Source organism: Pteropus vampyrus, unplaced genomic scaffold (genome assembly GCF_000151845.1).
Source record: "Pteropus vampyrus isolate Shadow unplaced genomic scaffold, Pvam_2.0 Scaffold213, whole genome shotgun sequence".
NCBI lineage: Eukaryota > Metazoa > Chordata > Mammalia > Chiroptera > Pteropodidae > Pteropus > Pteropus vampyrus.
The window spans coordinates 394,291-420,604 of NW_011888994.1; the positions used below are offsets into that span (position 1 = coordinate 394,291).

At 39.7% G+C, this 26,314-nt stretch overlaps 2 long non-coding RNA genes across 2 annotated transcripts in view; one reads left to right on the forward strand and one right to left on the reverse strand.

Annotated features, from left to right (window-relative positions):
• LOC111747154 overlaps window positions 1-26,314 on the forward strand; it is a 211,022-nt gene that overhangs the window by 74,873 nt on the left and 109,835 nt on the right. The window lies entirely within an intron of this gene.
• Window positions 18,058-19,074, reverse strand: LOC111747155. Its single transcript, XR_002783421.1, has 2 exons — window positions 18,925-19,074; window positions 18,058-18,634 (listed from the first exon to the last, which is right to left on the reverse strand). It is a non-coding gene; the product is annotated as an uncharacterized LOC111747155 (long non-coding RNA).

Below are 26,314 nucleotides of genomic sequence, written 5' to 3' on the forward strand. Positions count from 1 at the left end.
TTTTTAATGTGAGGAAATTGACAGCTGGGTAGAAAGTATCAGACTAGACCCATCTCAGGTCTTCTGTTCCAAGTCTCGTGCACACATTTGCCTCCTCCTTTTCCCTGCTACTCTAAAGCCCCAGGGCATTGCTTATCTCTCACTCCAAAGTTACTGTAAGGAAATAGCCAAGAAGCCTGTTAGGGAGTACAAGAGAAACTGTATCTGGGCCAACAGAATGTGAATAAAACATTTAGTTCATGTGCTGGGCCTGGTTTGTCCATTATTTTTTATAAAATGTGTAGAAAGACCACAGACCTAAGGCAAGTAACCTGGCCACTGAGTAACTATAGACATATCAGAAAAAACTTATAGTACTAACCAATTAACTAACTTAATGAAGATTTATTGCATATCTACCATGTATCAGGCACATGGTAAATTACATCATATTCTTACTGATACTTAGTACACAGAAATTTGGTGGTGGTGAGAAACTAATTGGTACAAACACATACTAAGTTATTTGATGACAAGAAACTTTTATATGTAGATAAGAAAACTCAGAGTTATTCCATATAAAATACATGCATAATAAACAATATATTTATATGTCTTTAATAATTTTCAAATAATGTATTCATCTGACTGGATTCACAAAATGCCTAGGATGAGAGAAGCAAGTATCACCCCATTTTTCAGACAAGGAAACTGAGGCTCAGAGGGCCAAGGATGGACTATCTCTAATGAATAAGCACATGATCTTACATTTTCTGAGTCTTAAGTGTTCCTGTAATTTATTTTAAGGCTCTGTTTAGACAAGCTCATTTTTTCATTTTAATAAAGGTAGAACTATATCTGTTTGCCAACATAGACCAGCAAATTATTGACTAGCCTGGCAGAATCTCCCTTGCTTAGAATAGCTGTAGCAAGCTATAACACATAATATTTGAGGGCCACGGCAAAGCAGCTACCTTGTGATCACCCCTGATCAACACTATAGCAAAGAGGCAGTTACTGGCACAAAACATGAGATATTCTTTCTTAATATAAAAACCATATAAAATAAACCAAAGAGTCATGTCCAGTCTGATCCTTGCAAATGCATGCTCGGCTTATTAAGAAAGAGAAGGCAGACACATCGGCCTCATTTGAGAATGCCCTTGGGAAAGTATGAGGGTGCTGTAATGCTTTGAGCCCAAACAGTGGGTGACTTCCAGGAGTGATCAACCACTCAGAATAGATTCCACAGTGCACATCATCCACCTGACTCCATGGTACTTATGTTCTGTAATGGATGTCACAGTGAAGGGAAAAAAGTGGGGTTAGGGGATAATTTAGGAACCAGAAAGGTCAGAAAAAATGTGCCAGTGGAAGTGCTTCTTACAGAGTTGAACAGTGTGGTGTGAAGATAGCTCTCTAGGAGCCATTAATAAGCATGAAAATTGTTCCCAGAGAAATGTTAAAGTCAAGATACGATGACTGGGTATTAATGACATCACAATTGGACCCTCTACCTCTTTTTTTTTTTAAATCAAGTTTATTGGGGTAACATTGGTTAATACAATTATATAATTTTCAGATGTACATTATAATTTAACATCTGTATATTCTATTGTGTGATTACCACCCAAAGTCCAGTTTCTTTCAGCTACCATATATTTGATTCCCTTTACCCACTTCACCCTCCCCCTACCACCCTATATTTGACCCCCTTTACCCCACCCTCTACCCTCTGGTAACCACTAGTCTACAGTCCATGTCCATGAGTCTCTATTTGTTTGTCCTGTTCCTTTGTTGCTTTTAGGTTTATATTCCACATATAAGTGATATCATGTGATTTTCAACTTTTTCTGTCCGGTTTATTTCGCTTAGCATGATTATCTCGAGTTCCATCCATGTCATTGCAAATGGCTGTATTTCATCTCTTCTTACGGCTGAGTAATATTCCATTGTATATATGTGCCACAGCTTCTTTAGCCAATCATCTATCATAGGACACTGGTTGCTTCCATGTCCTGGCCACTGTGAATAATGCTGCTATAAACATTGGTGTGCAAATATCTTTATGGATATGATTTTTTTTAAGTCTTTGGAGTAAATACCCAGTAGAGGGATTGCTGGATCATATAGTAGATCAATTCTTAGTTTTTTTGAGGAAACTCCATACTGTTTTCCATAGTAGCTGTACCAGTTTGCAGTCCCACCAGCAGTGTATGTGGACCCTCTACCTCTTACCACCACTTTCTTTTTAAACATTTTTGGTTACTTGCCTCTTCTCTGTGCTTAAACTTCAGAATATAACATAGGCTAGTGATTCACTTTGGTTAGTTGATTCACCCAGTTTACTTGAGTGAGATAGGGAATAGCAGTTCTTTTTTGTGAATGGCTTTTTGAAGATATCAAGACCTGTGTGTCTTCATGGCCTATGTTACCCATATCCTTCATTTGCTCATCATTCAACACTGTGGAAGAGATATGCGCCAGGTGCTGTGCTGGCACGGGGAATAAAAGGTGAATGAGAGCCAGCCACCTGGCCCTCAGTACATTTGCAGTTGAGCAGGACAACACACTAATGACATAGACTGTCATGATGAGCCCTGTCAGGGGCTGAACCCAATGCAAAGACTCTTCCTATAGAGAATAAAGGAAGAAAGACTTTGTGGTATGGAATTTGAGCTGAAACTGAAAGAATGGGAAAATATGACAGCTTGAGACATGGGGAGGCATGTTAGTTCAGGGAGTGGTCAAAAAGGATGGAGCCCTTTTTCAATTTTCCTGTTTGACTACAGCAAAGGTCTAGGGAAGGAAATAGCAAGACACAAGAGCGATGGGTAAGTTGGAGCCAAATTGTAGATGTCAGGTGTCAGGCTGAGGAACCTTTACCAGGCAATGGGAAGCTAGTGAAGGACTCTCTGCTGAAGGCTGATGCGAACAAGACTGTGCTGTACAATGATTAATCTAACTGGTATACTGGATGGATTGAGATAGAGAAGTGATGTGGTGAGAGAGACCAATTAAGTGGGAGACTATTGCAATAGACTAGATGAAAGATCATGTGGGCCTGAGCTAAGAAAGGTAATGCATAGATTGTGAGTTATTCAGAAATTAAAGTCAGCAGGCCTCTGAGACCAATTAGATACGGGTGATGAGGGAGAAGGAAGAGTCATGGATCAGCCAAAAGAGGAATGCAAGAGGTGGAGCATGTTTTAGGAAAGACACAGCAATTTCAGCTTGAGACATGTAGTGTTTGCCAGGGCCGCCATAACAAAGTACCACAGGCTGGGTGGCTTAAACAACGAAAATTTATTTTCTCACAATTCTGGAATCTAGAAGTCCAACAAACTAGAAGTCAAGGTGTTGGGCAGATTCGGTTTCTCCTGAGGCCTCTCTCCTTGGCTTTCAGATGGCTGCTTTCCCACCGTGCACTCACATGCTCTTTCCTTTGTGATTTCATCCCTGTTATCTCTCTCTGTGCGTCCAAATTTCTTCACCTTAGCGGGACACCAGTCAGGTTGGATTAGGGCCCAGCCTCATTTGAACTTAATCACCTTTTAAAAGGCTCTGCTTCCAAGACAGTCACATTCTGAGGTAGGGCTCCAACATATGAATTTTGGGAGGAAAGAATTCAGCCCTGAGCGGGACATGCCAAGTTTGTGGTGATTTTGGACATCCCAGAGCAGGTGTCTAATAGATGGTTTGCTGCATTGGTTGGAGCTCAGGGGAGAGGCCAGGACTGGGAATGTAGAAGTGAGCAGCACGAATCGAGTGCATGAGCTGAAGTCGGGGGGAAGTCGAGAAGAACGGCTCACTCTGGGGGTCATGATGATAAAGATAATAATAAAATAGTAATAGCTGCCGTGTATTGAGTTTTCTATATGTCAGCACTGGGCTAAGTACGTTGCATGGAACAACTCTATGAAAGAGTGATCATTATTATTGTAGTAATTTTCCTTTATTTTCTAGAAGAGAAAGCTGAAGCCTGGAAAGGTTAAGTGATTTTTCTAAGGTCTGAGAGCTCATAAGAAGCAAAATCAGAATACAAAATTCAAGTATTTCTGAATTTAAAGATTCGTGCCTGACCGTCTCCAGGCAGAGCAAGTAGAAGAAAAAGAGAAGTCAGGGGCAGAATCAATCTTTGCTTAGGAGAAGGCAGAGGAGGAAGAGCAGGGTAGAGGGACAGTGAGAAGACGGTCAGAAGATGGAAAAGCCAGGAAGAAATGCTGGGCTGGCACCCAGAGGTTGTTATGGGGACATAGCCAGCAAGGCCAAGTGCAGCGGCGAGATGAGGAAGAAGAGTGTGCCAGTAGGCTGGGGAGTAGGGAGCTACTGCTAAGCTTTGTAAGAGCTTGTTTTCTGGAGATTTGGAGGCAGATGACAGATGGCAGTATGCTGAGGAGGGAATGGGAAGTGAGAAGAGGAGGTGGCAAGCCTCGTCATCATGGGAGGGAGCACTAGAGAAAAAGGGACATGGAATCAAAGGAATTTTATTTTTAGAATGGGACAGAAAGATTTTTAAATGTTGGTAGGTTGAGGGTGGGGATGCACATTTCGAAGATAGGAGAAAGGAAATAATTCAACGGTTAAGGCTCTGGAAGAAGTGGGGGTGGCAGGGTGAGGCTTCAGGTTGCAAATGGCTTTGAAAAAGAACAAAGATTCTTCCTTTAAGGCAAGAGGGATTCATTAAGGATGGGTTGAGGACATGGGGGAGCCAGGAAGTTGGCTGGCTTTAGACCAGAAATGAATCAAAGTACAATAGATGAAGGTTTCTGAAGAAAGTTACCAGCAAGAATGATTAGTTCCTGAACCACAAGCTGTCTCAATCCAGAGGTGGTTCTCTTTTATCAATTTAAGCCTTGGGCTGGTCCTAAAATTAGGGCAAAGCTGAACCTGAGAGAGAACCCCAGTTGCTTTAGTTGGAGGAATTATTGGACAGTCTCAAGGCCAGCACTGAGAAACATTTCCAATCAGCTAATATTTATGGAATGACCTCTATGTGTAAGTCACAAATAATTCTTGGGAGACTGATTTTACACAGATCTTCCAACTTGTCTTCATGTGTAAATTAATCCCATCCCTAGCCTCTGACATACAAAAGAGCAAATGTAGAACCCGGAATAAAAATAGTTCCATGCTGGTCCCTGGACATCTCAGTGTTGTCCATATAGATGTTTATGATTTGTTAGGGTTGGCCTGAGTAATAAGCAAATCATATAATAAAGGGACTAGCCTCTAGCGATTGGACTTGGAACACGAGAGCCAATTAATTAGAAGGTAATTTAATAAGACTGCTTTTAAATTGTCCATGTGATGTAACAAAGGATTGGGCTTTTCTAAGTGATGGCATTGTCTGGGGAAAATGCAGGTATAAGTGTATTTAACAGTGTGGGGGTAAGATTGATGCAGACTCTGTTCTATAAACCCAGGCTCCCAGCAGTTGGAGTGTTATTTTGGTCAGGTCTGGCCACTGCCCTGTGGGCAGTGAGAAAGGCCAGTTTCCTCCCAGGGAGTCTCCTTTTGGTGGGAGGAGAGCTTGGCTTAACAGCCTTAATCCAGTATGACATGGACATTGAGATGGTAAAAAGCATGGGAAGGTTTGTACACACACTACAAAGCCACGTGGCCCACATCTAAAAGCAAAAGAGAATGTAGCCGAGGCTGTCATCATTTCCTCAGAGGCTGGCAATGGCTCACTGGCATTTGCCTCCTTGAGGGCATCTGAGAGTTGGCTTCTTAAGTATTTAGAGGTAAATTAGTTCTGTGTATCTTGGCTCAAGGATTCCTGGATCTGGTGTTCCCGCCTGGACCGTGAGGTACGCAGGGAAGCCTTTGCGGCCAAGCCCTGAACTTCCAGAGACAGCAGTCAAACATAATTCCCTCATCTTCAGTCTCTACACAACTTTGGCATTTTAGAATAGGCATTCGTTTTAAAATGTCAAATGATATAGCATGAATTTCAAGAAAATTCAGTGTGGTTCCTCTGGGAGGCAGAGTGGGGAATGCAGGTGTCTGGGGAAAACGTGCTCCAAGATTCTCCAATGCCACTTATGGAAAATAGAATACATAGTTTAAAAGTAAAGTGCTATTTTTTAGAAAAAGAAAAACATAGAAACATTGGACTAGAGAGATATTTAGAGGTCATTTACTTTCTCCCCAGTGAAAAGAAAAAAGAAACACATTGTACCCCATTATCACCCCTCATTTTAAACTTACCTGGGGCCTGGACACAGGAGGAGTTCTTGAAGGGTTTGTTGAATGAATGAATGAATGAATGAATGAATCTCTCTATTTCTCTTTCACACATGCAAACTCATGGAGTTGTCTGCATTGATTACTTAGCAAATATTTTTGAAATGGCTTATATTAAGAAATATAGATTCATGTATCTGAAAGACATTTAAATGAAAAGGAAAACCCTAAGGTGATTAATACAGGGTGAATAGGATGGTGACATTGGAGGGATAATTATACCAGAAACTAGACCAAGAAAAGCTGCTAAATTGAATGCGAAACACATCTCTGAGTTTCCTATTATTATTCAAAGCAAAAAAAGATGTAGTCATAAATTATTATTTTTTTAAAAAGCATGCCCATCATGTAGGTTATTATAATAACCCATCATCTGGGTTATTATAAAAAAACAGCTATAAATATGGCTGTTGTTTATACTGATTCTTTAAAAAAATGGTGAGCATGATCTGAAGTCTGTGAAAGAATTCTAAAAGGAACTTGGTGATATAGTCTGGCTGTAGAAATTTTTGATGGCCTGATGTGAAGGAATTACTGCCTGCTTTTAGTTGTTATTTCTTCGCAGGTACTAACCCGGGAAGCCAGGGAGGACTCAAAGCCCCATGATAAATAGAGCACAATCAAAGATGCCCACTGCATCCAAATATGGGTCTGGGGAGGACAGAAAATTGAGCCAGTTTCACCAGTATTTTGAAATACTACCTGTTAAAACAAACATGGGTATATTGTGATGTATAGTATACAACCAAAAAATCACAACAATAGTTTATGATGAAATCTCTAAAGATATTTCTTTCCTAAGCACACACTACTTTAGGCTATACCCGCAGACCTTCTGATAAATATATTCTCTACTGACACTGAGAATAAGTTGATGGTAAAATCTGAAAAACTTCTTAAGTATGTTATTTTACCTGAGCTTTTACTAGAAGCTTTATGGTTGACAATTCAAAACTGAGGTCCCCAATGAGTATTTGAAAGGCTGACATTATAGATTGAGAAAGGATGCCTGTGCCTTTGTCCCAAGCAGATCAGTAGGAAAAATGAGATTGCATTATTAAATGGATGCATCCCCCACCATTGCAAAAAAGCTTTATTCCAGCCAACACATAAATGCTGGCACACTTAGACATGCCTAGACTGAGAAACAGATAAGCCATAAGTTATAGGTGCTATTGAAATTTAAAATCTATGTGATTCAGTCATGGGCTTTGCATTTGTCTGTAATTCTCTTTGCTGTCATTTTAATCTTCACATTAAAAATGAGTCTTTACATTTGATTACTTTGAGCTATTGCCAGAGTTGGAGAGCAGCACTAGGGTTTCAAGCAGGGCAGAGAGGCCCTCTGTTAAGTAGGGGAAAGACTCCATTCAAATCCAGGGCCACAGGGACAGCAGACTCTACTGCTTTTTATTACTGTGACATTCCCACATTTTCAGGGCTATTTGGCTCAGAATGTTACTGGTGTCCCTGCCCCAGGCTTGCGGTTGGTGAGATCTTTGGAAATGTCCCTTCCATATTCAAAACTCTCCAATGGTTTCCCCTGACACACTTGGAATAAAATTCAGTCTTGACCATGGTCCACCAGGCCCCACAGGGTTTGGCTCATGGCCACCTCTCTGCTCCCTTTGCCACACAGTCCTAGTTGGCTCCTCCCCAGCCGCAGTGGCCAGAGTTTCCTCAGATGTGCCAAGTTCACTCCCCCTCTGGCTCTACTCTCTACCTGGAACACTCTTTCCCAGCTATCAACACCTCTATCCTTCACCCTCAAGTATTACTCCGTTTTCACCTTCTCCCTCTACCTTTTCCTGACTGCCTTATCTCTCCAACCTTCCCAAGCCCTTTTCTCTTCTTCAAGGGCAGTTATCACTAACATTATCTGTTTGATGATTTGATTTATTTTCTGTCTTTCCCCACTAGAATGTAAACTCCATAAGGCCGGGGAATTGTTCTGTTTTGTTCACTGTTATGTTCCCATTACCTAGACAATACCTGTCCCAGAGTATGTGCCCCCCGCCCTTTTCATTGGAAAAAATAAGTCAATACTTTATATGCTTGTATGTCTATGGATGAGAAAAGGCCTGAAAGAAGCCCTTATATAAAGATGGCATTCCTGCGGCTGGTGTTATGTGACTAGAAACATTTGTGTGGTGAGGGGAGGAAAGGGAAAATGAATCAAAATCACTTTTACTCTCTTCCTATAGGAGAAAATTTTGGAGAACCAGGAAGGAGAATAATAGAAATGTAATATGGTAGAGGTAAAAGTACCTTAGGAAATGTTTCCTGGACTTTTAATCAACAAATTTCTTTCTTATATTTAGTTAGATCTTCCTACTAAAACCCTTTTTTAATAATTCATTGATTTTCTCAATTATATTAATTAATATCATATGTAATGTCAATTAGAGTATCAGATCAAAATTAAAATAATCAAGGTAATTATGTGACTGAGGTAATACTTTCTGAAAGCAAAGGCGGAGCTTATGCAGCCTCAGCTCCAACAATTAGTTGCTTTCCACTGGACTCTCTGGAATTTTGAAAATAGCTCAAGGGCCCCCATTAGCATGTAAAATACCGTAACTTGGCCAAGGTCATAGCAAGTTATTGGCTATGTTATTAGAATGGACTCCTGGTGTCATGGCTCCCATGATGATCTGGGGTCGTTATCTAAATAATATCCCATGGAGTCTACTCATGTGTTAGCTCTGCTCAAATTATTTACTTAGAGACCAATAGTAACACTTACTATTATTTATTAAACATAGGCTATGTCTGTGCTAGATGGTTTTCTAAATTTGATATAATTCTAAACATAACCTATAAATAGGTATCATTTTCCTCATTTACTGAAAAGGGGTAGGAAGAGGTTGCATAACTTGCTCAAGAGTTTACAGCTGGTGAGTGGCAGAGTCAGTATTTGAACCTAGGTGTTTCTGAGCTATGTTCTTTGTTATGTCTTATATATCCAGTGCCAGGTTCTTATACAAGATTTATCTACTGAGAGATTGTGCCCTGGAGAGGTGATCATTTAACATTATTTCATTGATGGCACCCTTCCCCCAAATAGGTAAGTTGCAAAAAGCACTGCCTCTTTAATTCATCGTTTTCTGAACCCCAGGGAGGACAGGAGACAACTATAGGAAAAATATCTGGGAAGGTGGGCCAAGGTCCTTCAGAGCACAATGACCTCTTAAACCCATTATTTCTGTAGTCACCCAAATCCCCTCACTTTCCCAAGCTTTTCTACCCCCTTCCTTAGTTCGCTCTCATCTTCTACACTCTCTCTATATTATTTGTGTCACACTGACCTGGGCGTCTTTCTGAGTGAGAATCACATTTCTTGGCTATTTTCGAGGACTGTACAATCTTCTCTTTCCTCTAAGTAGCCTCCCTGAGCATTGGCAGATGGAGAGCATCTCAAGCAGTGGTCACAAATGTTTAGAAGCTATAGAGGTCATGTCTATTGCCTAATGAATATTTGGTTTCTGATAATGGACTTGTGACAAACACCTATCATTTGAATACTAATTACTGTGATTTATATTGAATTCTCATTGGCTGCCTGACGAGTTGTTCCAGAAAGTCCCTGCTGGGTTAAAGACATAGAGTCATGTCTGGCATTGAGATGTTAAAAGGAAAACAGTACACTTTGTTCTTTTGGCGAGCTCCCATTCATCTGACAAATCTGTTGAGCTGGAGAAGCTTTGTTTAAGTAAAGAATAAGGAATGATTTAATTCATGTGACAGTCTAAATATGATATTTCCAAGATGGGCTGAGAGGGAGATGTCTGACCTCTTCTCTCTATAGAAGAGAATAAGTGTAGCTTGGTGGGAAAAGCATGACCTTTACGAGCGGAAAGACCTGAATTTTTAATTCCAGTGTCACTGTTATTATTATTGCTGTTAAGTAATGACAAAAATAGTATAGTTTACTTTGCATGTAAAGGCATTGTTTTAGGTGCTTGCTGAATTATCTTATTTAATCGCCGCAACAATCCTATGATGTATTATCATGAGGTATTACCAGTCATCGTTTTTTCATGAGTGAAAAGATTGAGGCTTAGTGAGTCAGGGTCTTAGCAGGAAGCAGAATTAAATTCAGTTGGTTCCAATAAGGAACCTCCAATGAAAAGACTCCTTACAGGAGTGAGGCAGGGATAAGGAAACCAACAAAGGATGTTGAAGCACTGGAGACTGCATCTTGATAAACTATTACCTCCCCCCACCCCCACCCCGTCACCCGCCCCAGTGCTGGAAGGGCAAGAGGAAGAAATAGAACGGTAGCACGTGAGGAGGGCCTGCCTGGTAGGAGCCGCTGTAGGGGGATGCTACAACAGCCAGAAATGTGGCATCAAGTCAGGGAGGAAGGGGAGAAGAGCATCCCAACCTCTCTCTCTACTTCCCTCTGATCTCCTGTCTATGCCTCTTGCTGACTAAACCCAGTGGGAAGCCAGAGGGCAAAGGGGACTGCTTGATGCTTTGCAAATCAACTTTCCAGGGCACAAGCAGATTAAGGGATGAGGAGAATGGATTGGATACTCCGAAGAAACAGGATGGATCTTCCCAGAATATGGTTTGGGTGTTGAGACTGATGATACCATGCAGACACTAAGAGGGTATGAAAAGGTTTAATGTACATAATGAGGCTTTCTGGGAGAGCATGGCAGCTCTCAAGCCGGTCTGAAATGGCTTGAAAGAGCAAGGGAAGGAGAGCGACTTGGCATTTTTATGGTCGTTAGGGGATAGGGCCAGAGTGAAGATTGCTATGCTTGGTTTAAATTTCCAGCCAGCACCAAAGGGGGGAGCACCCAGGCTTTGTAATCGGTTTGCTCAGATGTAGAGCAGAAGGAGAGGAGGAAGGGGTGAGTCTTAAAAGCTCAGACTCTTTATTATAAGGTGTCAAATAGAGATTAACCAGCAGAGAGAGTTTCAGTGTTATACTCTAAATCATAAACCACTTAAATATTAAGTGATGGAGCTGGGTTTTCAACCTGTCAGTCTTTGGCCAAAACTCATTCTTTTAACTACTACATTAACTGGCTTTGTTACCTCGAGCAAATTACTTAACTTCTCTGAGCCTTGGTTTTCTCATTTATAACTTGGAAATCATATCTCTGTGCCGGGAATATAGCAGGTATTCGATTGATGGCAGTTATAACTGTTGCCCTTTTGTTTCTGTTGAGGTCGTTGTTGGCACTGTTTTCTTCTCCCATCTTGCCCATCTCCATCGGAGCTTGATACCCTGGTATCCTAATGTCTCTTTGTAAAAGTCTGGCATGTATTTGCTCCCATTTCCCCAAGGAGCATATCCTTGGGTACCAAACTATTACCTCTTTCTTGAGATAAGGTTGAGAAGACTAATCTTGTCAAGTGAGTCAACAGACATTTTTAATATCTATCTCCCTGGTGTGCTTCAGAAAGGAAACTGCAAAGCTTTTAATCATTCAAATGCCATAGCAATGTTTTTGAAGAGCTGAGAAGTGAAAAGAGCCTCTCTCATTCTATCCTCGGCTATCAACTTTGGAATATTATCTTTCTAAGAAGCTAGGTAAGAAAATGTGTGAAATGAGCAGTTTTTCACTGGTGATCCTTTTTAATGTTATGTGGTTCCAGAATCTTTTATTTTTCTAATACTACTTCAGTTCATCCACCCATGGCCTAAAAGGCGTTTTGCACTTGATCTCATCTTAATTTATCTTTACTGAATTAAAGACTGATTTTTGAATCAATGGCATACCAACTAAGATACCAGTGGCTGATGTGTGTTTCTTTTAAAAATGAGCCAATGAGATTAATTATAAAAATAAGAGTGTTTCAGGAAGCATTTTGCTAGCAGCCGTCTTTTCACATGTGGAACCTGAAATCAGTTCTGAAAAGTTCCAGGTTCCTAGACTATATGTATGTGAACAATTGATCAATCGGTTGATGACACTATAGTCAGGGCCTGGGTAGGTACTGGGCCTGCAAATGCCCATTCTCTCTGTCAAGGAGTTGAGGATATAAGGCAAAGATATTTCTCAAAAAGCTATGACAGGAACTATTCTGTGAATTTAAAAAAATCACTATTAAAAAAAATCCTGGCATATGTTCTTCAGCCAGCAGTCCTATTGTGGAAAAGAACAGATGCTGCCCTGGCTAAGTAAAAAGCACAACATGAGTCTTTTTCTTTCTGCTTTTTAAACCAGAAAACACCATCCATTGCAGGTCAAAACAAGACAGGTGGCATCTATTTGAATTGGAAATGAGGTGCTGAGATAATAGCCTGTAGGATCCACCATGGCCAGCCTCAAGGGAGTGGCTCCTGGTCAGAAGGCTCATTGTTTCTCTTTTAATGAGCAGACTCTATAAAGTGTACAGCTCCTGATGCCACTTTGATTCCCTAAATTTTATTAATTGTTCTTTTGTGTGCTCTCCTTTGCACAATTTGCTTTTGATGAACCACAAGTGTTCATCATGAGTGAACAGGGCTGCCTCTCACAGGGTCCCTGGGCTGTCTGTGAAGTAATAAGGGAAGGAGTGGCTCTACATGAGATGATTCCCAAAGAGTCTGGGAAATTCTGAAAGTGCCTGTGTCACCTCCTTGGCACAGCCTCTCAGTGTATAGGAATCTGTAGAGCCAGGGGGAGTAGAGTTGGAGTTTAGAGGTGATGAAAGCCAGAGAATCTTCCACCATCTCCTGACTGGAGAAGCAGAATGGTATGGCAGGATGAGTGAGTGATGGGCCTTTCTGATCCTCTGTCAGTGTCCACGGTTCTGCTTTCCCACATCATAGGATGACATCCATAGCAGTCCCTTGCTGCTCCATCCTTGCAGCCCCTTGCTTCATGCAAAGTTGGGTGAAGAGTTGAAATTTGGAGAACGAGATCCATGTTTTGGATTTCTGCCCTTTCATGTGGTTTCTCATTTTTATATACGTACCCCCGACAACAATGCACCCAAACTTACTGGCACTCCGGGCTCAGTGAGGGGTTCCTCCATTGGAGGAAAGCTCTAAGTTAAAGCATCAGTGCCTCCTAACAGTATGGTCTACTTTCTAGCCTAGCTAATGGTCATTTTGGTATTTTCATGGCATCTTCTGTCCTCATAACTGAAGCAGGGGTGGGATGGCTTTTGGTCATCATAAAAGAGCTGGTTTTAGAAATATTTAGGAGCAGGGAACATCTTTCTATTTTTCAGAGCCCCCTAGAATTAAGCCACAAAGACCTAATGTTAGGCAGTGTGGCCCCATGAAAGAAGAACGGGAGCTGATATGTATAAAGGAGCCTAAAGTTTTCCTATTTTTTGGTCTAGTAGTTTCAAATCTAGCAGTCTATCTTAAAGAAGAAATATTAAGAAACACAGACAAAGTTGTATGTGTTTATTGCAGTAGTGCAGTAGTGTTGTTGTTGTTGTTGTTGTTTTTTTATCTTGGGAAAATAATTATTATAGGAGCTGGTAAATAATTTTTTTAAGAGAGTAAACAGCCTTGGGTGAGTACAACTTTTGGGGTTATTATGGTTGTGAGATGAGCTCTTTGTAGATAGATGAGAGAGGACAAGGAGGTTACTAAACTTCTCTGCCTATAACATTTGTGGGAATCCGCTGGTTAGGAAAAGCTGACAATAGAACAGAGGAAGGAAAAGAGGGAGAATGAGGAATAGAGCACAGATGAACTCTAGGGTCTTGCTACTCAAAGTGTGCTGCTGGAGCCAGCAGCATCGGCCTCACCAGGGAGCATATACCCACCTAAGAACTCATGAATGGAGATCTGTATTTTAACAAGATCCCAGGTGATTTTTATGGATATATTGAAATTTGGAAAGCGCTGCCCTCAGACCCAGGCAAGTTGTTTAGTTTTCTATATGAAGAAGTATAATCCCCATTCTAGACAAGAGCAACAATAATAATCACAAAACCAAAAAGAATATGTCTCTGAAATCATACTGGATATAACTAACAAATAAATAGAATAATCTGTAAGGCCAACTCAACATATGTGGAACAACCTTCCTACACAGACTGAAATGTTCAGCTAGAGATCTTTATACATAAATCCACCTTGGTCCTACAAGCCCGATGAGTAAGTCATATAGGGTTGCTGAATCCAAAAGCATTTTTGACTTGCAGTCTGTGGTACTACGACTCAGGACAATCAGTCTGATCAAAGAGCCCTCATGACCCTTGCTATCTCCTAATATGAGTACAGATAGAATGTGGCAACCTGAAGTATGCTGGTTTAGGTGGGGGCCAGAAAATAAGTCCTTTCCCTGGCAATCCTGTATCTGATGACAATGCAAGAAACCTCGGGAGACCAAAGCCTCTACTGATACCACTTTTAAATTTTGCCAGAGAATATCTAGGGCAGGATGAGCTCCTCCTCCTAGTTTTAGAAAGATTTGTTACTTTGCAGACATGGGACGTCGGGGTCTTTTGTTAAGATAAGGCTATTGCTCAACTCTCTGACTTATTTCTTAACGGTCTTCATCCTTGATCCAAATACAAGCGAAGCCATCTGTGACTTATTCGTCTTTGTTTGTGTCGTTGGCTTTGATAGACAGTAGTCAATGTAGCGGTCAACAAATATTGACTGGGCCAGCTCTCCCTAGGGGCTGGCCAGGCAGACTCTATTCCCAACTCTGTCGCTGCAGCTCTTTCATGGGCTCAGCTGGGCAGAGACTCAGAGAGGCGGCTGCGGAGGAGGGGCCTGCCAGGTGGTGGGAGAGAGACCAGAGACCCTTGTTGACACACAGACAGACCATTAACTCCCTACCCGTTAAGGTAAAAAAGGCAAGACATCCTTTCCTATTTTCCTTCACATCCTTGACCTTCGGGCTGCATGCGGCCCTGTTGCTACTTATTTTCTCCTTCCAGGATGTGTCTGATGTTAATTTTTCCTAGTGTGCACTGGATTAAAAAAGAAAATAGGTTTGTGGTAGAGGGAACATGGTGTGTTTTGCCACAGGTGGGCCTTCAAAGTTAGACTCTGGCCTTCTACAACTTGAGGAGAAAAGTCTGGTGCACAAGAAAAAAATCATACAGAAAATAATACTAGCTATATTTTTAGTGACTCATTATTTCCCAGGCATTGAGATGGGTGTTTTATATGTAAATTTTTGAAAATCTAAAGTAGCAGAATATGCAAATATGACTATATAATTTATTTTCACCGCTCAGAAGAAGCAAACTCTCCTTTCCTAGGGGATGGGAAGCCATGACTGCTCTTCTAAAAGCGGAGCCTTCTTTCCCTTAGGAAAGATAAACCAGCTCTTTGGTGGCATGGGCCAGTGGCTTCATAAATCATCCAGCATTTCTCCCCTAGAGCTACTAGACCTCATGAAACAAAGAGTAGGAAGATGTGCTTTTTTCCCCCCTAAAGGTTGAGAAAGAAGGGCTCTCTGACAATGGGGGTAATGAGTAAAAGCTTTATAAAGCAGAGTAAAGGAATCGACAGATACCAACACTGAAATGTCACATCTGTTGGAATTATCTGACAAGAATTTTAAAACAGCCATCATAAAAATGCTTTGACAAACAATTATGAACATGCTTGAAATAATGAAAAAATAGAAAGTCTCAGTAAAAAAAAAAAAAAAAAAGGTACAAAGAAGAACCAAGTGAGGATTTTAAAAGTCAAAAATACAATAACAAAAAGAGAAACGGAATGGAGCTCATCGGCAGAACAGAGAGGACAGAGGAACTGGAAGATAGAATGATGGAAATGACCAATCTGAGTAATAGAGAAAATATAGACTAAAAAGGAAGAAATGAACAGAACCTTTTAGGGACCTGTGGCATTATAACAAATGTCATCAGAGTCTCAGAGAGGAGAAAGAGCATAGGGCTGAAAAAGTACTCAATAAGGGCTAAAAACTTTCCAAATTTGGCAAAAATTGGGAAACATAAAAATTCAAGAAGCTGAGAGAATCTCAAACATAATAAATCTAAAGAAACCCATAACAACACATATTATAATGAAGCTTTAGAAAAACTGGAGAGAAAAACAAAAAGTCTTGGAAGACATGTGAGAGAAATGCCACTTTACCTATAGAGGAAAACCATTTGAATGACCGCGGAGTCCTCCTCAGAAACCACGGAGGCCAGAATGAAGGGGCACGACATTTTTTAAGAGCTGGAAGAAAATAACTATCAGCTCTGAATTCTATAACTTGTGAAATTATCTCTCTAGGATAAACAAGATATTCTTAGATGAAGGAAAGCTAAGAGAATTTGTCACAACAGACTTACCTTAAACTAATGACTAACAGACGTCCTTGCAACAGAAAGAAGAGGATAAAAGAAGGAATCTTGGAACATCTGGAAGGAATGTGAAAAGAACAATAAAAAGAGTAAAGATATGAGTAAACACAGTAGACTTTTCTTTCTCTTCTTGTTTTAAATGATATTTGTCAGTCCAAGCAAAGAGCATCACATCCTCTGATGTGAGTTTTAATGTATGTAGAGGAACTATTTGAGACAATTATATTGTAAATAGTGGCAGTGTGCTGGGGACGAAGAGACTTAAAGGGAGGTAAGATTTTTACATTTCACTCAAACTGGTAAAATGTTGGCACACTAGATCTGTGTGATAATCTATATCTTGATTGTAGTGGTGGTTATAGAAATCTATACATGGGATAAAATGAAATCAAACTATACGCATACATGGTACCAGTGTCAGTTTCCTGGGTTTAATATTGTGTTATAGTTATACAGGATGCAACGACTAGGGGAATTGGGTGAAGGGTACCTGGCAACTCTGTCTTATCTGTGTAATTTCCTGTAAATCTGTAGATATTTTAAAATAAAAAGTTAAGGAGTGGAGGGAGAGAAGGAGGGAGGGTGGGAGGAAGGGAGGGAGAAAGAGAGAGAGAGAATGAACAGAGGGCTGGAATTCTCATGTTTTTCCTGTTGTAGTTGTTTGACTTTAGGGAGTCTAGGAAAAGCCCAAGTGGTCTTGAGATGTCTGGGTTAAGTTCAGGCTAGATGGAGACTACACTAATTGAATTGAAATGGCTGTGGGTCAGCCTGAAACAAGATAATTTTGTGTCTGGAACACATGTTGGTTTCCTGTGTCCTTTCAAGGGAATCGATATATTGATTTTCATTTACCTAGCCATATGTGGTCAGGACATGGTTTATTTAGAAATATCCCCTCCCCCTATGCAGCAAAAGACATTGAGGGGGCTAATCAAGAGGTCCACAAGCCCAGTTTTCCTAGGGAGGAGCAGGTGACAAAATAGAAAGCTGCCTTCTTTGAATTTCCTCCTCTTCCTTCCAGTTTGACCATCTGTGCCCACGGTGGGCTGGTCTGTCCTGATAATGTGCATGTCATGTACACACAGACTCTCTGTAAGTCATCTCAACTCTACCTCCAAACTCCATTTCAGAATTTCTCACTCCTTTCTTTATCCATCCCAATCTTCCTTGTCCAAGTCACCATCATTGCCTGTGTGAATTAACTCAATATTCTCTTCTGGGTCTTCTTTCTTCCATCTTGCCCCTTAAAATCCATTCTCCAAACACCGGTCTGAGTGATAGTCTAACAATGTACCTCAGATCATGTCACACCCCTACTTAGCACCCTTTGCACTTAGAACAAATTTTCACCTGTTACAATGGCCTGCAGAGTCCTGCATGACCTGGCCCCTGCCTGTTTCTCTGACCTCATCTCAGCAATTCACTTTTCGGGCCATCCAAGCTATTTCACCCATGAAGACCTCACCCCATTCCTTGGAATGGGCCTCTTGCTGCTGCTTTTTGTGCAGCTGGCTCTTTCTTATCCTTTTCATTGTGGTTGAAATGTCTCTAAGTGGCCTTCTTTGACCCCTTTCTGAAGAAGCTTCCACCTTGTTGACTCCCCATTACATTTATTTTCTTTGTAGCATTTATTACACTTTCAAATGATCTTAGTCGTCTTCTTGTTTATTGTCTGTCACTTTCCTAGAAAGCAAGCTCCATGAGGGCAGGGACTTTGCATTCCTATTCACTCTAGTAGCGCCAACTCAATAAATATTTGTTGAAAAAGTGAATGAATAAATGAATGAATAAAGAATTATACTGTAAACTATCAGAGCTGGCAGGGACCTTCTTGCTGACAAGAACCCCCCCTGGAGACATTAGAAGGGTACCGAGGAGAGAAGATAATGACAGTAATCTGACATGTATATGCAGCACCTTTGAGTGTACAGAAGAACATTTGGAATTATTGTGCCTCCATTCAATGGACAGGAAGCAGTGAAATTCCTCAGGGTCACACAGATCGCAGCAGGCAGGAGCCTGGAACCCAGAGAGCAAATCAGCTTCTCGGCACATAGGCATCTGGCAGAGTAGTTTGGAACAAGTGTCCCCATTGTTGCCAGCAGCTGTGTAGCTTTCACTGTTTATCCAGCAGCAGGGGCTTCAGGTGCTCTACATCAGGCCCTGTCACCTGGGGGGGAAAAAAAAAAATATATATATATATATATATATATATATATATATATATATATATATATATATATATATATATACACACACACACACACAGAGAGAGAGAGAGAGAGAGAGAGAGCGCACAAAGCTAAGAAAGATAATTCCCCAGGGAGGGAAGAGACTTCAAGAAGCAATGTTAATGTGATGCAGAGGAAAGAGAGACAGAAGCAGAAGGTAGATGGCAAATACATAAATTGAAACGTTTTTAAATTGAGCTAGCATCCTGGAGGCTTCGGTTTGTCAAACCTTTAGCATCTGTTCATTCATTGCAGAGAATGGTCAGAGCAGGACCCGGTCTCTGTTCTCTCGAGAGCCTCACGGTGCCTCTGCGGTCTCGCTTGGTGCTGAGAACACAGGGAGGCGTGCGCTCTGAAATCTGACCATCACGCTGCTGGATCATGGTCTCCCACACAGTCCTCTGTTTCCTCTGCCTTTTTGAAAAGACTGAGATAATGACGAAAGAATTTAAAAAGTGACTGCTGTTGCTCTTTTCCTGTTTCTAAAGAGTCATAGTAGTCAAGTGACTAACCATCCTAGTTTCCAAAAAGCATACATCTGAGCAAGAATATTACCACAGAAATTCCACTTGGATATACCTTTAATCATGTGGCAAATTACCTTATTAACCACAAGGGAGTCTAGTCTTATTATTTAATTAAACCATCTCTTTTCTTATTAAAACCACATGGGTTTTAACTTCTGTGTGGTTTTAGATTCTTTTCCCCTTCTTTGGATGTCTTTGTAATAGTAGCTGCATAAAAGAATTTCTGTTATTTTGTGTTGATGACTGAAGAGTTAGCAACATTAAATAAAAGGGGGTGGGGGCATGGCGGAGATGGTCTGGATAGGCTCCCTCTGGCCAGCGACGTAACAGCCACTTGGGTGGTATGAAAGTCTGAGATGTGTACCCGTCGCTTACTGCTTTCTCTCGCCAAAACATCTGGAATACAAAATCCTGTCATTAGGCAGCCCACATGTTAGAAAAACAAAAGGACAGAAAAAAAAGAAAGAAAATCCAGACCCCCAAAATGGCTGGATAAGACCTCATTATTGCTGGTAGGAAATTAGACATTTAAGGTTATACTTCAAAGTAACTATTTTTATTACAAGAGGCTCCACATTTTGATTTATTGGGCAGCAAAACAAGATTGTGACAAATATTTCCACCACAAAGAAAAGACAGATCAGGCCTCTAAAAAGTCATATATTAAGAAGTTTAAAAATAAAGTTCGTTGCTACAATAGTCGTAATGATGAAAATTGTATGTTTTTACTCACAGCCCCAAATACATGGCTGCTTTAGCACACAGCCTACAAGAAGAAATAATTTAATCTTGTGGGAAGTTTTTTCTTATCAAATAAAAGTGGTAACATTTTGTAAAATGAAACAACTAAATTCTTAGTGAGTCTGTGCTACCTTTCTTCAAAGATTAGCACTAAGCAGGGCCTGTATATAATCTTACATTTCAGTCCGAGCTGTACCATTCAAGAGAGATACTAAGAACATAGGATGGGTTCCGAGGAATATATAAAGATAATTATTAAAGAATAAAACATAGAGCTTTGAAACAAAGCTGAAGGAATTTAGAATATTCGACCTTGTTAAAAAGAAACCCAGAAGGTTGGGTTACTAACCATCTTAGGTAGAAGACACAGTATGTTGTATTAAAAGTGATACTTTGACTCACCTCCACCTGGACATGACCTTTTCTCTATAACGTGGACAATTCTAATTAGATTAACTCAGAGGAAGGAAGGCTTCAGTGAGAGTGTGCATTACTGAATCTAGAAAATGAGTTTCTTAGGTGGGCTCAAAGTTGTCTTCTTTGTAGTTTTCTAAATAAAGAAGCACTTATTTTCCCAGGAGAGGGAACAGAACTTAGTGGAAAGAGCAGAGGCTATGATGTGTGACTCAGAGCTTGGGTTCTAGTCTCAGTTCTGGTACTAATGAACTCTGTGACTTCCAGCCAAATCATTTAACTTCTCTCACTTTGGTTCCTCATCCATAAAATGAGATTGGACTAGGGGATCTAAAAGACCTCATGCAGCATCTTTTGATTCAAGGAGGAGGAAGACAGAATGACCGTAGGAGAGCAATAAGGTCCTTCCATTTTATTCTTATGACTCACTTGCTTAGGAGAGAAGTTTGAGTACATGTGCACAGGGATGTGCGTAGGTGAGTAGATGGCTGGCTATATTGGAGGTAGGGAAAGGAGACTCTGCACCACAAGTATGTTCATAAAATTATAGGTGTAATTTGAAAATATGTAAATTACTTTAGTCTTTAAATGCCATGCAAAGGAATTCTAAAGGTGAATGCTTCGTAAATTGAATAATTACTGCCACATGTATCTGTTTTATAAGCACACATTATCTTTGTTGCGGGCCTGCTGCAATTTTGAATGCCATGTTGACCTCCATAAATGAGTTATGTATGAGTTAACTTCTAGGAAAATCTAGCACTGAGTGTTTCCACAGTCTATGCTAAGAATGGGGATAATAAAGGGACCTTCACTACAATGAGCCGAAATACTGCAGAATTCTGATGTACTTTGTAAATCATCAAATGTAACTCCTGCCCAGTATGCTTTTTAAAAAAAAATTTTTTTTACAGTGCTTTACTGAGCATTAAGTCTTTGAACAATTAGGAAGCCCTCAATAAATTTTTATTGGTTGATTGGATAGTATGTTAGATAAATTTCTATTAACTATAAAATTGGACTTAATAGAACATCCTAGGTCTCTCAAACTTTGTGCCAATGGCTCGCTCTCTGTTGACATTATGGGAAACAAGAGATAGCAAGTGAGAAAACACTCTGGAAACCATCGGGCTGATGGCTGTACAAATAGCTCAATGTAAAAAACATTGCTCTGGGAGGCTTCGTAAATCAAAACTGGTCTCTAAAATTAGCCAAGTACGCCAAGGTCACGTGGAAAGTCGGTGTAATGCTGTCATGTCCTCTAATGGGTCCTCCACATCCATCAACTGACAATTACTGGGCTCCCAACTCTGGACTTCAAAACATTTGGAAAATGTTCATAAACATGTTCAGAATCCCATGGTGTAAGTAAAACATTTTTATAAGATTATAAAATAAAGAAAACTGGCACACGTTTTGTTTGAACAAGTGTGCTAGTGATTTCTTTTCCTAAGGTGAGGGACTCTTAAACAAGTCTTAGTAATTGCTCTTAGGGAATTTGGCCTCTTAATTTTTGAAAACACAATAAAATACATGCAAATCTCTAAACCTTGTAGAATAGATGACAGACCCTAAACCTCAGACATATGTGGGGAGGATCTGAACGAAAGATGGCTCTGCTCAAGCTATAGTTTAAGAAACAATTTAAAAAGAGACAATAGGATTTTTGGTTTGATCTTTGCTTATGTGGAAACAGGAGGATTTGAGAGGTTTTTGTTTGTTTTTTATTTGTTTTATTCAAAGAACCCCCATAGGCTTCTCTAGGAGGTAAGTAGTCTAAACCTCTTAATAAACTAGTTGTGTCCAGAAGAATAAAGTATAAAATGTCATTGTTGTGGCAAATTTATATTAATTGCCACAATAACAGTTAAAATAAAAAAAAAAAAAAGAGTGGGAAACACGATTACTTTTTTGTGACTAGATACAATAGAAATTATACATAATTTCTTTCTCCTCCTTTTCAAGGACTTTCTTAAAGCCACAGGAAACCCCATCTCAGTTGGGATTTGAGCATGGGTTGAGGAAGACAGAAAGAATTATTACTTGAGGAAGTTGTGGTCGGAGACCCTCATTTTCCTCCTCTGGCCTTTGTTTAGTAGTTTCAAAGGCATTCCTTTTAGTGAGGGCATCAACTAGAGTAAACACTATTGAAAATGAGAAGTTGGGGCTCTTCTCAGGGGAGTTGGGAGGATGGGTGTTTTCTCTTCCAGAAAAGGAGAAAAACAGAAGGAGATTTATTTAAGCAGTAAGTAGTGGCTCTCTCATAAGAGGCAGCATGAAATTGGTCTCCATGTTTTCAGTTTATAGCCAAGCAAGCTTAGGGGAGGGGCGGGGAGCATGACAACAAAGTGGCCTAAGGGCAAAATTGCTGACATTCCTGAAATAGCCCCAGATTCCTCACATCCCAATAAGCAAGAATCAAGTTCACTCACTTTTGAAGAAGACCCACTACAGCCTTCAATTCTTTTGTTACCTTGACTTTTATCTCATTGTCCTGTCTGACCTCCTCTTAAACCAAAGAGTAATGATTGCTGATTTGACCATTCTTCTCTGCACATAAAGATGTCAGGGGTCAAGATCTGTAGTTGTAGAAAACCCAATGCTCAAGAAAAAATGAAAAGAAGGCTCTATTCACGTGGTTCATATTTAGACATGGAAAGACAGTTAGCATGTAAAAGTAATCTGAAAGAAAAATCAAAGGATATGAGAATCACAATTGCCCCATTAAGATTTTGGAAGGTTCTAGAGATGACAACTCTGGAGATTAATAAACAGAAAGCTCATTTAAAATGGACTTTGGATGGCCGTAAGTGTTGGTCTCACGTCCTACCACTCATCATCAGTTATCCTAAACGAGAAGAGATGTACTTTCTCCATCTCCAAAAGGAAGAAGTCTTTTCTACTCTTTTACTCCAGCAAGAAGGAGGATCTTCTTCCGTAGAAACCACTCAGCCAATGAAAGACCTACTGCACTATGAACTCCCAGTTTCCTCCGATAGATTTTTTTTTGTTTACAACAGCCCCTCTGAACACTCCCTTGCCTCTATGAAAGAACATTCTTTTGTTCTCTGGAATGGCCCACGATTCACCTTTGGACAGTATGTCCCAAATTGCAATTCTTTATTGTTCCTAAATAAACCCATTTTTCTTGAGAACTATCCAACTGTCTATTTGTTTAAAGTCAACGCAACACATACACATAATCTAAAAACCTAGGACTTTCTCAGGTCCTGGGGGCAGAATGTGTTACCTAGCAATAATATGCATCAAAAATATGCATCAAAAAGTCCCTTTTTTTAATCCGTCAAGAATCATAATACCCTCTAACAATCCATAATAATATTGATAGAATAGTTTCATTTTATGTATTCTAAGTTTCAAGAAAGATGTGAAAGAAAGGAAAAATATTGGAGTTACTCAAATGATTAAAAGTAAAATTATTTAAAGAAAAATATTAGCTTTGTAAAAAGTAGCTTTTTAAACAAGTATTAGTTGGATATCCTTCTTACGTTGGAAAGTGATCGTTACAAGCCTTTGTGTATATATACATTTTCAATTCCTTTGGGTAAATATCTAGGAATGGGATTGCTGGGTTACATATATGTGTATAAGATACTGCCAAAATGTTTTCCAAAATGACTTGGTCATTTTGCATTCCCAGTGACAATGTATGAGAACTCCAGTTGTTCTACATCCTTGACGACACTTGTTATTGTTAGCCTTTGATTTCATCTTTTCTAGTAGATGTGTACTAGTAACTTACTGTCAGTTTTAATTTGCATTTTCTTAGTGACTAATGATATCGAGCATCTTTGTATGTACTTATTTGCTATTCCCAGATCTTCTTGGGAAATTGTCCAACTTATTATTTACTTTATTGCCCATTTATCTTATTGGGCCATTTGTCTTCTTCTTATTATTGAATTTCAAGAGTCTTTTGTCAGATATATGTTTTGCAAATATTTCCTGCCAGTCTGTAGCTTGCCTATTCATTTCCTTAAGTGTCTTAGTTAAGAACAAGTTTTAAATCTTGACAAAATACAATTTATCAATTAGACCTTTTATGTTCGTTATGTTTTGTTTAAGAAATCTTTCCCTAACCCAAGGTCACAAAGATGTTCCACTCTATTTTCTTCTAGAAATGTTATTATTTTAGCCCTTATATGATCCATTTCAAGTTAACTTTTGTATATTGCGAGATAAAGATTGAGGCTTTTTGTTTGTTCGTTTTTTCCTATAACTGTCCTATTGTTCCAGCAACATTTGTTGAAGAGACTATACTTTTTTCATTGAATTACTTTGTATCTATGTAAAATTCAATCCAAATTCCAGCAAGCTTTTTTTTAAAAAAAAAAAAAACTGACTAGCTGATCCGAAAATTTGTATAGAAATGCAAGGGACCTAGAATAGACCAAACGATTATGGAAAGGCCCAATAATTTTTGATATCTTATTTTACCATATTAAAGACTTACTATAAAGCTATAGTAAACCAGATAGCAAGGTATTGGCATATAGAAATACAGACATATAGAAAAATGAAACAGAATTGAAACCAGAAATAAGCCCACACATTTATGATTAAGTGGTTTCTGTTTATTTTAAAAATATTTAAAACAATTTTGATTTATTATTTTCTACAAATAAAATCACAGTGACATTAATAATCCCCACTTCCTTATGAAGAGTCTCCCATTTTCCCACTTTGCTCAGTCCCCTTAAAGTGTCTTTTTTCTAGGTATTTCATGATGTTCCTAAAGAGACTCTTCCATTTCTTGGAAACATTGTATGAGCCATAGTTCATCTCTCCCTATGTGCCACGAACTCCTCTGCCTCAGCTGCACCTTCAGCCCCTGTCCTCCCATTTGCCCTGCTGGCGCCATGTGTAAATGCTCGTGTTCAACTGGAGTGCTGTCTTCTATCTCCAATGTTGCTGTCAGTTCTCAAGATGTCAGGGCGGCCAGGTTCTATGTAACAGTGGGGAGACTAGCTTTCCTCTCCATTCAAGGACTCTGAGGCCTAAGGCAGCACTGTTGTTGCCCACAGTCTTCATAAGTCTCTCAGAAATCCAGCTTCTTCAATTATTATTCTAACTCTACTCAACACCAGGCTAAGAAGAGGGACGAGAAAAAGATAGTCTCTCCACTGTGTAACCTGTCTCCCCATCAGGGATGGGGCATTGAAAAACTCAAGTAAATGTACAACCATTCTCAACTTTCTTCTTCCACTTTTAGCTTCTAAAACAAAATATTCCATGCCTGTCAACTCAAGGCAAATGAATGCTAGAAATAATAATTATCATTATTAACATTATGGAGTGTTTCTTAATAGTAGTTATCCCAGCCTACTAGCTTTGAATATTGGTTGGTCATTTTGGGTACAAATAAAATTCTCTGCTTATCATTTTACAGTCATGAAAATTGAGACAGGAAGTGATTTTATCTGTGGTCATGTAATAAGGAAGTGGTTGCTGGACCCAGATACTGTGACCCTGAGGTCATCACTTTACAAGTTCCAATAAATTGCTGATTCAGTGTTCACCTATTTAATCAAAGGAGAAATTACTTCAGGGAGGCAATTATCAATCCATTCTGGTATCTGACCAGAGCAAATGATTGGCTCAACCAAAATGGTCACAGTAGTGACCCTCTGTGGACTCTGTGTTGGAAACAAAGTGTAGAGGATTCTAGAGAATATTTCTTACTAGTAATTTTATGGCTTTGAGGTAAGACTTTAGCAAGAGAGGCTGTCATGGAACACTGGGAGACTTTTCAAAAGGTATTTCTGGGAAGTCACTGGGAATGTTAATGAAAAGATGTGTATTTAGTTTTGTCAAAAAGATCCTGGTGTGTGCAATAGGGAGTATGCAATCCATCAAATCAAAACATAATCAAAGGCATAATGTGAAGAAATATAATTATAACTTATTCTTAGCCTT